Genomic DNA, 14340 nt, shown 5'->3' on the forward strand with positions numbered 1-14340 from the left:
ATATGTCCCTAAGAAGACCATTAACTTTTGTAGGTTATGTGAAACAGGTAGAATTTAGGTTATACGGGTGGCCCGCATTATCCTGATTATCGGTTTTATATCGGGTTGCGTCATACTTGAGTGTTATAGCATATCAAAAATACAGAGATGGGACGCATGGTATCAGTTACTTTGTCAACACTTCGAAATTATCAAATGATGTGAAAAATCGAGGATGGAAGCGTTGTTGACAGTCATACTTAAAGGCCCCATATATGAATCATTTCAGTACACTCGTGCATTGTTTTTATTTATAATAATAATATAACGTTCAGTTAACTGAATCCGAGTGTAATTTATATCCTCTTGTACATGGTGTTTAGTAAATCAAAGGCGCTTGATCAGACTATTTTGTCAAATAAAACGCGTTAACTATAGTCAAAATGTTACTCAGGCCCACCCACCCTCAAATTGTGTTATAGGTCTTTTAGTTCGACTTGTTTAATGTACATGTTCAAAAACGATCATTTTGCCCAATGTCAACGTGTACGAAAAGTAACAAGATATGTATTACAACGATATTATAAACACACAAACACAAAATCATACGTACAAATAAATACAAACAACTTGGATAACTATTGTAATTGTTATAATCGATCTAAATTTAAAAATGTACAAACTTCACTATACTAAGTTAAAACAATAATGTATAGTGGCTCTTTATTTTAATGGACTAGACACCAGATAGTTGTTAGAAATACATAAAAATACCAGCTATTAAGTATAAAATAGCTGTTATTATCGAGAATAATCAACCCGTTTCATCACCTTTATGTTTACGTTAGCAATACACATCTAATCATTCAACAGATCCGCTTGAGGGCGCCGTACAGTATTACGTAATCAAAAGATTCCCGCGCCCGCCATTTCGTTAAAGCATTTCATTGGTTAAAACTTAAAAAGAGATTCAGCGCATGCGCTAAATCGAGCGCGCAACCCCACCGATTCACTTTCGTTCAGGCAGTCGAACCGAAAGGTCAGTTTTTTTAAGAGCTAGGATTGCTATTAAAGAAAAAAATAGTTGTTCGAATTAAAATAGTTTTGCTTAGTTAGTTGATGAATTATAGTACAGAACATTACATATACATTCAAATCATTAAATAAATGTTTCTATTTTACTTTGTTTTGTCTACTTTATCAAGAACTCGATCAATTTGTCGAGGAATGAGGTTTTAAAACACGCACATACATATTTATATATAAATTGTATTATATAATATTTATACGTCAGACGACGGTTATTGATTTTGCTTTCTTTTTCCGGATGGCATTCCCGCTTCGAGATATTGTGGAAGAGTTTCGGGCCGCTAAGCGGGCAAGGAGGACCCCTCCAGTACAGACAGGCCAGACGCCCAAATCAAACACAATCGCAGCAGTCCCCGCATCAGCGTCGACGGTGAATTCCGTTCTAGCCGCGGCTACAGCTGATGCATCTGTGGCGCTGACTACCGGTACTGTGGCTCTTGCAGATGATGGTCCTATAGCGCCCATAGACTTGGCTAATACGGGGAGGGTATCCACACCTCAGGTCGCGTCATCATTCCTCGCTGGCAACGGTTTACAAACCGCCGCCCTGGAAGGCCTCCAGCCATTGAATGGGCCCATCAGCATTCCGCAGGTCTCGGTCGCGAACGGTGAACAAGGTGCAGGTACGGAACATTTCCTTTCTGATCCGTTGCCTTTAACGGTTATTGATAACACAGTGAATCAGGGGCCGTATTCAATACCTATCTGAGATTTTCTCTTAGATTCATCCTTATCTTAATTTAAAATCTTAAATCGGTCCTTAGATTGAAAATGTGAACTAAGATCGAAATCTAAGTCTTATTCTAAGATCCTCTCTTAGAACCACTCTCAGATTTGTCACCAAGCACGCGGTTCTAAATATAGATTTTCTGTAGTTTCCCAGCGTTAAAAATAGTAACAAAAATGCGCGGACGTTGTAGAAGTTATGCAGACGATGTAAACAAAGATGGCCGCGAATAACGAGAAAAAGAGAAATCCAAACTTTTCAAAAGAAGAATGTTTGTTAATTTGCAAGCTGATGGGGGAGGAGAGTGGCCACGGCATGTCAAAACACGCCTTATATAAGAAAGGCTATACTTCAAGTAAGTACATCTTACATCAAATTATCCTTGAAATGAAGAAAAAAATGATAATTCATAACCAATATCACGCTTTATCATTGATATTCATTTTACTTGGAACACATTATAAATAAAAGAGAGCGATAGATTAATTATATATATGCAAATTATTTAATTGGAACAAATTTTTTGCCTAGTTGTAGTAATCCAGTTGCAGGTTTTCCCGTGCGACCCCCCCCCCCCAACCCCCCCCCCCCAAAAAAAAACAAAAACAAACCCCAACACACACAAACACTGTTGCCCGGAAATTATAGGCATTTTAAAATAATTTGTAAATGAAAAGAAGATAATCATGCAAATATTTTATGCTCCTGAAACTTCCTCCTTCTCCCCTAGTTATGGATTCCTGGTCATGACATTTGGATTTATTGATAATTAATAATGAAAATTCATGCATGTACCGTATATTCATTTTTTTATAAAACAAATTGTCCTTAAGGAATCACCTCAGAGACGAAAAGAAAAATGTGGGAGACTGTTGAGAGAAGCTTCAATGTCCAATCTACAGGAATACATAGAACTGAGACCTTCTAACTAAGAAGTGTGACAACTTGACCCAAGTCCACCGCCCTAAGTTCATGGACTACAAAAGGCAGCTTCATCTGACAGGTTCATATTTTTCTCATTTTACATATATCTATGAAATTAAATAAAAAGTTAAATCAATTCATGTTATTTATTAAATGAGGTAATCAATAAGGATCACAACTGTACTTGCAGTTTCAATAGTAATTGTAATATTATAACTACAAACTGATTCCCTTTTTAGCTCACCTGTCACGTAGTGACAAGGTGAGCTTTTGTGATCACTCTTCGTCCGTCCGTCCGTCCATCCGTCCGTTCACAATTGCTTGTGAACACAATAGAGGTCACAATTTTGACCTAATCTTTATGAAACTTGGTCAGACTGATCATCTCTATAAAATCTAGGTCAAGTTCGATATTGGGTCATCTGGGGTCAAAAACTAGGTCACTAGGTCAATTAGTAGAAAAACCTTGTGAACACAATAGAGGTCACAATTTTAGCCTAATCTCAATGCAACTTGGTCAGAATGGTCATCTCTATAAAATCTAGGTCAAGTTCGATATTTGGTCATCCGCGGTCAATAACTAGGTCACTAGGTCAATTAGTACAAAAACCTTGTGAACACAATAGAGGTCACAATTTTAGCCTAATCTCAATGCAAATTGGTCAGAATGATCATCGCTGTAAAATGTAGGTCAAGTTTGATATTGGGTCTTTCACGGTCAATAACTAGGTCACTAGGTCAATTAGTATAAAAACCTTGTGAACACAATAGAGGTCACAATTTTAGCCTAATCTCAATGCAACTTGGTCAGAATGATCATCTCTATAAAATCTAGGTCAAGTTCGATATTGGGTCATCCGCGGTCAATAACTAGGTCACTAGGTCAATTAGTACAAAAACCTTGTGAACACAATAGAGGTCACAATTTTAGGCTAATCTTAATGCAACTTAGTCAGAATGATCATCTCTATAAAATCTGGGTCAAGTTCGATATTGGGTCATGCGCAGTCAATAACTAGGTCACTAGGTCAATTATTAGAAAAACCTTGTGAACAAAATAGAGGTCACAATTTTAGCCTTATCTTAATGAAACTTGGTCAGAATGATCATCTTAACATAAGCTAGGTCAAGTTCCATATTGGGTCAACCCAGGTCAAAAACTAGGTCACTAGGTCAATTAGTAGAAAAACCTTGTGAACACAATAGAGGTCACAATTTTAGCCTAATCTCAATGCAACTTGGTCAGAATGATCATCTCTATAAAATTTAGGTCAAGTTCGATATTGGGTCATCCGCGGTCAATAACTAGGTCACTAGGTCAATTAGTACAAAAACCTTGTGAACACAATAGAGGTCACAATTTTAGCCTAATCTCAATGCAACTTGGTCAGAATGATCATCGCTATAAAATGTAGGTCAAGTTTGATTTTGGGTTATTCACGGTCAATAACTAGGTCACTAGGTCAATTAGTACAAAAACCTTGTGAACACAATAGAGGTCACAATTTTAGCCTAATCTCAATGCAACTTGGTCAGAATGGTCATCTCTATAAAATCTAGGTCAAGTTCGATATTGGGTCATCCGCGGTCAATAATTAGGCCACTAGGTCAATTAGTAGAAAAATCTTGTGAACACAATAGAGGTCACAATTTTAGCCTAATCTCAATGCAACTTGGTCAGAATGATCATCTCTATAAAATGTAGGTCAAGTTCGATATTGGGTCATCCGCGGTCAACAACTAGGTCACTAGGTCAATTAGTACAAAAACCTTGTGAACACAATAGAGGTCACAATTTTAGCCTAATCTCAATGCAACTTGGTCAGAATAATCATCTCTATAAAATCTAGGTCAATTTCGATATTGGGTCATCCGCAGTCAATAACTAGGTCACTAGGTCAATTATTAGAAAAACCTTGTGAACACAACAGAGGTCACAATTTTGACCTAATCTTTATGAAACTTGGTCAGACTGATCATCTGTATGAAATCTAGGTCAAGTTCGATATTGGGTCATCTGGGGTCAAAAACTAGGTCAGTAGGTCAATTAGTAGAAATACCTTGTGAACACATTAGAGGTCACAATGTTAGCCTAATCTTAATGCAACTTGGTCAGAATGATCATCTCTATAAAATCTAGGTCATGTTCGATATTGGGTCATCCGCGGTCAATAACTAGGTCACTAGGTCAATTAGTACAAAAACCTTGTGAACACAATAGAGGTCACAATTTTAGCCTAATCTCAATGCAAATTGGTCAGAATGATCATCGCTGTAAAATGTAGGTCAAGTTTGATATTGGGTCATTCACGGTCAATAACTAGGTCACTAGGTCAATTAGTACAAAAACCTTGTGAACACAATAGAGGTCACAATTTTAGCCTAATCTCAATGCAACTTGGTCAGAATGATCATCTCTATAAAATCTAGGTCAAGTTCGATATTGGGTCATCCGCGGTCAATAACTACGTCACTAGGTCAATAAGTACAAAAACCTTGTGAACACAATAGAGGTCACAATTTTAGCCTAATCTCAATGCAAGTTGGTCAGAATAATCATCTCTATAAAATCTATGTCAAGTTCGATATTGGGTCATCCGCGGTCAATAACTAGGTCACTAGGTCAATTATTAGAAAAACCTTGTGAACACAACAGAGGTCACAATTTTGACCTAATATTTATAAAACTTGGTCAGACTGATCATCTCTATGAAATCTAGGTCAAGTTCGATATTGGGTCATCTGGGGTCAAAATCTAGGTCAGTAGGTCAATTAGTAGAAATACCTTGTGAACACATTAGAGGTCACAATTTTAGCCTAATCTCAATGCAACTTGGTCAGAATGATCATCTCTATAAAATCTAGGTCAAGTTCGATATTGGGTCATCCGCGGTCAAAAACTAGGTCACTAGGTCAATTAGTAGAAAAACCTTGTGAACACAATAGAGGTCACAATTTTAGCCTAATCTCAATGCAACTTGGTCAGAATGATCATCGCTATAAAATGTAGGTCAAGTTTGATATTGGGTCATCCGCGGTCAACAACTAGGTCACTAGGTCAATTAGTACAAAAACCTTGTGAACACAATAGAGGTCACAATTTTAGCCTAATCTCAATGCAACTTGGTCAGAATGATCATCTCTATAAAATCTAGGTCAAGTTCGATATTGGGTCATCTGCGGTTAATAACTAGGTCACTAGGTCAATTAGTACAAAAACCTTGTGAACACAATAGAGGTCACAATTTTAGGCTAATCTTAATGCAACTTGGTCAGAATGATCATCTCTATAAAATCTAGGTCAAGTTCGATATTGGGTCATACGCAGTCAATAACTAGGTCACTAGGTCAATTATTAGAAAAACCTTGTGAACAAAATAGAGGTCACAATTTTAGCGTTATCTTAATGAAACTTGGTCAGAATGATCATCTCAACATAAGCTAGGTCAAGTTCCATATTGGGTCAACCCAGGTCAAAAACTAGGTCACTAGGTAAATTAGTAGAAAAACCTTGTGAACACAATAGAGGTCACAATTTTAGGCTTATCTCAATTCAACTTGGTCAGAATGATCATCTCTAGAACAATATAGGTCAAGTTCGATATTGGGTCATTCGCGGTCAATAACTAGGTCACTAGGTCAATTAGTAGAAAAACCTTGTGAACACAATAGAGGTCACAACTTAAGCCTAATCTTAATGTTACTTGGTCAGAATGATCATCTCTATAAAATCTAGGTCAAGTTCGATATTGGGTCAATTACCGTCAATAACTAGGTCACTAGGTCAATTAGTAGAAAAACCTTGTGAACACAATAGAGGTCACAATTTTAGCCTAATGTTAATGCAACTTGGTCAGAATGATCATCTCTATAAAATCTGGGTCATGTTCGATATTGGGTCATCCGCGGTCAATAACTAGGTCACTAGGTCAGATATTAGAAAAACCTTATGAACACAATAGAGGTCACAATTTTAGCCTAATCTTAATGCAACTTGGTCAGAATGATCATTTCTATAACATCTAGGTCAAGTTCGACATTGGTCCATCCGCGGTCAATAACTAGGTCACTAGGTCAATTAGTAAAAAAACCTTGTGAACACAATAGAGATCACAATTTTAGCCTAATCTTAATGAAACTTGGACAGAATGATCATCTTAACATATGCTAGGTCAGGTTCAGGTTCGATATTGGGTCAACCCGGGTCAAAAACTAGGTCACTAGGTCAATTAGTAGGGGCCATACTTTTCATTGGATCTTTATGATAATAGGTCAGAATGTTCACTTTATTTAGCAAAGCTACAGGTGAGCGATACAGGGCCATCATGGCCCTCTTGTTTAGACATATTAATAAATTTAAAAAGTGAATTTTGACACTTTCACATACTTATTATGTACATACATATTTTCTTAATGAACTCTTGATTACATTAAGAATTAATTGAAATGAAATGTAATGACTCAACTCAACTCTCAACTTGCCATTATTTCCACCACACTTGGTGATATTCATATTATATACAAACAGTAATTAAAAATAGAAATGATAATACTGTACAAAAGTCACAAATAATTTATCAAAAGTTAATGGAAGCCAAACATTATTTTCTTTAGGAAATGGCCAAAATACAGCCTCCTTGTCAGATTTGACAAATGCTGTCATTGATGTTATTGGCAGGGATGGCTGTGCCATGGATGGAATCGGTGGATCAGAAGAATTTGATTCAATATGCATACAGGAAAGGTATCAATAGATGGAATATCTTACAAACCAAATTTGAGATCTTCAACAATAATGCATAATGCCAATGAACTTCATCTTGCTATATTACCATTGAAATAAATAACCAAATGGGTCAATATGTGAACATATGTGTACTGATTAGATGGTGGAAAATGATATTTTATAAGGCTTAAGTTTCACATCCTACCGTATACAGAAATGAGTTGATGTGTGAATTTGCTCAAATAAACAATAATTATTTTAATCTTTATTTTTCAGCCAAAGCAGATCAGATGTTGGTCTCAATTCACAGCCTGTATATCAGTTTGTAAATGATTACACGTAAGTATCTCTCACAGTCACTTGTTGTATAACATTTTCGTCAAGCTGTTGATGTCATCCTTGTTATAAAAAGTATTCTTAGCTATTACTAACATATCCATATCTTTTAACAACAACATCTGAATGTAACCAATACATTTTAAACATTAAAATATTCAAACATTGCCATTAACTTACACATTCACATTACTGAGACAATCATATCACTAAGACATTTATATGAATAAGACATTCATATCACTGACAGATTCACATCACTAACACATCCATATCACTACCACATTTTTATCACTAAGACAATTATATAGACAATTATATCATATCACTAAGACAATTATATGACTTACATCACTCAGACAATCATATCACTAAGACAAACATATCACAAAGACATTGATAACACTAAGACATTCCTATCACTAAGACATTTATATATAACAGGGTGAGATAACATTACAATGCACATTGATATAAAATAACATGAACACAGAAATGATTTCAGATGTATACCGACATGTACATGTAAATATCAAAGGACTTAAATAAAACATAGCACACATTCATTGACTTTTTGGTGCAATTTACTGCTTTAAGAGATGTTTCCTCTTGCTAAAAAATCCCCATGAAATTATATTTTCCAAAATGATTATTAAGATTTTCAGTGAATACAGCAATGAATTGCTTAAAAAAGATAACAACATCTTGATAAGACTACCTGGTAGCCATTTTAGATTAAATGCATAAAAAGGTAGAAATAGGTCTATTTTATATTATACTTTCCATTCAAACATAACTTTGTATTTTTCCCAAAGTTTGGAAAGTCCCAATTTGGTACCAGGTTCAATTCCAAAATATATCACAGACATTCTCGGGTATGATCAAGTTGGGAAAAATATTTAAAAATGACTCTCACATTCTAAAGAAGTCAGCATAGTGATTTTTTTTACAAGATTTGCAAAAATATGATAGCAGAATTTAGAATTAGAGTTTGTAATTCCAGGACATATCAGCCAGTGTTGGAGGCAGATGAGGTTCCTGCCACGTTTCATCTTTCAAGACCTGAGGCTAGCACGACTTCCAAAGTGTTCACAACCTCTACATCATGCAATCGATGTTGTGTAAAGCAATCAGGCAGCTGCAAAAAAGAAAATTAGAATTAGAAGTGGCTATTTTAGCCAAGCAATTAAAAAAAGAACAATAAAGATCAATATGCACATTGAGTGCTGATGCCAAATTTTATTAAAATTACATACAAATATTTAAGTTAAATTTTGTGGCATTGACAGGTCAAATTTGGAAAGAGATTACAGTAAAGGACCTCTAACTACCTTCTTAATATCCGATATATGTCTGTTGCCAATTATCAGCACATTTTAGTACACTTTTATTATAGAACATAGTTACTCTTTAAAGTCTTTGATTAAAACTACTGTTAACTTGCATGTACCGAGTATTTGGTAATCCACCTTGTTGTTCATTGATGGCATTTCAGAAATTATGCAACTTGTGTTCTGCACAACAGTGTTTTACCCATACCTAAAGTTATGTTTCAAGAGTAAGGCTCCAAATTTGATAAGTCTATGTACATTTCACTCAAGGGATATCCATTTTTAACTTATATGGGGGGAAAGCACTTTAAACTACATGTAATACCACTCCCCTACAGAATCAAATTTACCCTATTCATTTGGGGTCCAAATTAGCAAAAAGACACATGTGACCATATACTGAAAAAAATATTTGCCTTTCCCCATGTGGGTTATATATTTAACTGAAAAAGCCATAAGAATAAGTGTTCATGAGCAGAATTTGTATTTTGTTCAATAGTATTTTGCATTGAAAACAAATTCTTAGATACATTATTGAATGTGCCATTGATACTTTATTTACTATTACTTTTAACAAAAGAATACATTTTATAAACATTGCCATAACATGACAAAAGATGCTAAAGCATACTTGGTAATGTTAATGTTGAAATAAAATTATTTTACCAAAGTATGTTGAAACAAAGTGGTCTCTGTATCTTAGCCCAACAAGATTGTCAGCTTGAGGCTGCACCCTGCCATCATCACCATTTCCACCATTATTGTTGTCTTCTATAGCTGCCATGGGAATGGCTCGCTGCTTGCAAATGTTGTGCAAAACACAACAAGCAATGACTAGCCTTTTAAATAGAAGTTATACATGTATGATATATATATATGTATATATATAATTATATATATGTATTTGATGATTTATAACTAACATAAGAATTTTAAGAAATTATCTTCATGATTTTTAAGTGCAATTCCTTTCCTCCTTAAATGTGTATAGTATCACTTGTGTGACCGTTTAAATCTTAATACAAAATTTATTATGAATGTATACTGAAACTCTACACAACTTAAACAACAATATTGAATTCCGTATTGAATTAACATTCATAAAAAAAAACTTGTTGTTGTTATAATGTATTGCTGTACATTCATAAAGTACTAAGTGTTACAATTAATTATTTAATGTAATTGTATTCTATATTCTGTAATATATTATTATTGTGATAGTTTTATTTGAAGTTAAATTTCAAATAAATTAGGTTACACTTAAATTGTTCATCTTATATTATAATTCACCTGCACACTTTAACTGGCTGGAGGATTATTTCCCTATGTAGAATGCCAAATCTCCTCTTCAACCGACCTATCCCTCTCTCAACCAAAGCTTGAGTGACTTTGTGGCTCCTGCAATAACTATTATTGATGAAACAGCCTTTGTGTGTATGAAACAAAAATTGAGCTGCTAATGTAATGTTTATCTAAAAGTTTTTTTTTGTTTTGATTCCAATTACATCTAGCAGATCAGACAACAGAATAAAATAATTTGGGCTCTCAATTTAATTGATTCAAAATTTAATCAACCACAATGTTACAAGATCAATACATGTAGGGCTATGCATTTCATATTATGCGGAGTTAAATTAATTTTGAAACATACCTGTTATAAGCTTGTTCGGCCTGGGTTTGCGGAGCTAAGAAAGGGGTAAGCAGCCACCTTTTGGCTGGATAGCCGCTGTCCCCAAGCAGATGGAAACCGTGTGGCATGTGGCCATTCTCAAAAAGGTTGTTTAACGAGCTTTCTCTTAAAACTCCACTGTCATGCACGGATCCAGGCCAGCGTGCAACAACATCAATTATATTGTACCATCCGTCAAAAACAACTTGAACATTTATACTATGTTTCCCTTTTCTGTTGACATAAATTTCTTCATGTTGATTGGGTGAGGCAATGTTAATATGGGTTCCGTCTATGGCCCCAATGACTTTCGGAAACCGTGCAATCCCCTGCATTTGCACGGCATTCTGTCTGAATTCTTCAACACTACCTGGAAACCTAATAAATTGCCTAATCAACGCAGGTGATGACAGAGCATTAATAACTTCAGTCAACACACGTGACACGGTTGGCTGACTGACGCCATGTATGTCCGCATCATTTAACTGTATTAAGCCAGTTGCTAAATATCGTAATGTAATCAAGATTTTTTGTTCAGCATTTAAGGCGTTATTTCTGGCTGCTTTAGGTGAAATGTTAGCCCCGATCAGCTGTGTTAAATAATTGATTCCAGCTCTGTCAAATCTGTATCTATTTATAATATCCATTTCCAGTAGAGTATCAAGATTCGGGGCACGATCCATGATCTGAAATAATAACCTGACATGTTATTTAATCATAATTTAAATGAAAAAAATAACATCATGACAAATACTTTGAAAATTTATCAATTTTGGCCGATAGTTTGCATTAAACTTACATGTAGCTTTTTAGTAAAGAAGTACTCATATTACCTGGTTGCAGCTGCACATTTTTACGAGAAGTATTAACATTCATGAACTTACCGTAGAAATCTTTTCTTTACACAATTTTAAAGATTTCTTTACTAAGCTTATATGAAATTTGATGGGGCAACATGACAATTCATGGAATTATGATTTTATTTTTTTATAGTAAATATATATGCTATCTCAGTTCACATGAATGGTTTCCTTTTAATTTATTTTATAAGAGATGTATTCTTATGAATCCAATCATTGATATTTTCACTATCATTACTTACAGTTGACTTTAATTCAGTAATATTTTCAACATTGTTTCTTTCTGTTCTGAGATTAACCTTTGGAGAACCAGAAGATATTGAAGGGGGTAACATATGACAAGAATTGGATTGTGATATAAACAACACAAAACAAAACCCTCTTTAATTCACCCCCTTCAAATTGGAATCCAATCTCTATTACATCCAGGTAATGATTTTTTTGGCATGTTATGATTTTAGTTCGAGGTAACATTCTCCTTTCGAATTCTAAACATGTCTGACTGCTTTAACTATTGTATCACTGACAGTTGACATTTGAACATAACACACAGTCAAACAAATAAATTGACATAATTGTTTATTAACATGTGTCTAAGGTGGTAAACGAATATCTTTCATGTTATTAATCATCAAATGCCACATAAAAAAATGGTTTTCGACATGACATAAAAAATACCCAATGAAGAAATGAAATGTGAAACGGTTGAAATAAGGCGTTCGCTAATGTAATATGCATTATTTTTGCTGTTGGTAGCGAATCAATCAACACCAAAGAATGACAAATCAGACGAGTAATACTGTAATAATTCCACGTTTTTACAACTCTTGCATGTGTTTTTTAGGTGAGATATTTGTTCGACCTTCACATTTCCATTCCCACTCCCTATTGTACAGTAGGCTACAGAAAACCATAAAAAAGAAAAAAGGTACTTACTGCTGAGCGACAGGAGCAGACTTTTTTTAAAATTCAACCAAAATCCCCGTAAAATACCGTGATCTTATTATGTTATGAAATATTTAAGGAAGGTAAACACTTCCTTAACTTCTTCAAACGATCTTAGTTGAAATCTCAGATTCTTGAACTTACTAAGTCCAAATCTTAGAATCTGGTAGAATTGAGGACCAATCTAAGAACAAAACGACCAATCTAAGGATGAAACCAATCTAAGATACATATTGAATACGGCCCCAGGACGGTCGGCTAATTATTGACAACAAGTCCGCACAACAAAAAGTTAACGACATCAGTTCGTGGACAGATGCTTTCTTAGTCTACATGTCCATTTTTTTGGCTGCTCATCCGGGCAGGACTCGGGCTAGCTGCCAAAAAGCACGCCGGCCTAGGCTGGCGTGATTATGACCAGCAGTTTAGACTTAGATTAGCCGCCGACCCAAGTGGCCTGTCCTTCGCAAAAATAGATTACGAATTGTGGCTCCTTTACATGGGTCCGTCCTTGGCAGTGGTAAGCAATATTGGCAAACTCTCCGAGAATAAATGCTTCGATTTCAATTATAGACAATGCCATCGAATAGTTTGTGCTTACCGATATAGTTGTATGTTCTGCAATCTTGATCATCCTTGTAGGTCTTGCGTTAGCCAAAGAAGTTCTGTCCCATACACCGGGACCCGACCGGTCCGTGACGCAGCTCACCTCGCGCGGACAAGGTTTCCACTCGTCCGGGGTCGTTCCTTTACTCGCCCTTACCTCGGGTCCAAGTTCTCCCCCCGTTACTAACAACGATTCGTGCCCCGTCCGTCGTCTTAAGTACCCCGGCTACAGCCCCATAAACACATACAATTTAGACGCATTTTTACAGCGATATCCCGATAAGGTCCATGCAACATTGTTAAAGAATGGTGTCCGATTTGTTTTAGTTTAGGATTTGAAGGGTCGCGCGAACCCATCGATGCAAAAAATTTGTGATCGGCTAAACTCCGACCAAGCGTAGTTTTCGATAAATTGGAAAAAGAAATATTGGAGGGCCGAATGGCCGGGCCGTTCTTTAGTCCACCGTTTAAATATCTTCGAATTTCTCCCATAGGCTTGGTACCAAAGTCTGATGGCGGTTGGCGCCTTATCACTCATTTAAGCTATCCACGGGCTGGCGGTAGTGTTAATGACGGCATAGTTAGTCAATTAAAATCAGTATCGTACACAAAATTTGACACAATGGCAGACATGATATTTAAATTGGGAAGATCAACGTTAATGGCAAAGCGTGATATAAAATCTGCATCCCGGCTACTTCCAATATCACCTAAAGACTTCGAATTATTAGGCATTAAATTTGGTGGCAAAATTTATGTAAACTTAAATTTACCTTTTGGCGCCAGTTGTGCACCATATTATTTCGAGGCATTTTCGACCTTTATCCATTGGCTGGTAAGGACATTTCAAAAATTCCATCACTTGATCATTATCTGGACGATTTCATATTTTGCGGGGCACATGGAACTGGCAACTGCCAACATTTACTTTCCACTTTCCATCAAGTATGTGTACAGTTGGGTGTACCAATTAACGATGGAAAAAGCACGGACCCTTCCACTGTAATAGTTTTTCTGGGTTTGGAAATTGATTCTTCACAAATGCTTATTAGAATACCCCAGCACAAAATCGCAGAGTTGAAGTCCCTAATTTTGCTCTATATAACTAGGAAGAAAATAACGTTGCGAGACCTTCAAGCACTCGCTGG

The sequence above is a fragment of the Mya arenaria genome, chromosome 16 (genome assembly GCF_026914265.1).
Source record: "Mya arenaria isolate MELC-2E11 chromosome 16, ASM2691426v1".
Classification (NCBI taxonomy): domain Eukaryota; kingdom Metazoa; phylum Mollusca; class Bivalvia; order Myida; family Myidae; genus Mya; species Mya arenaria.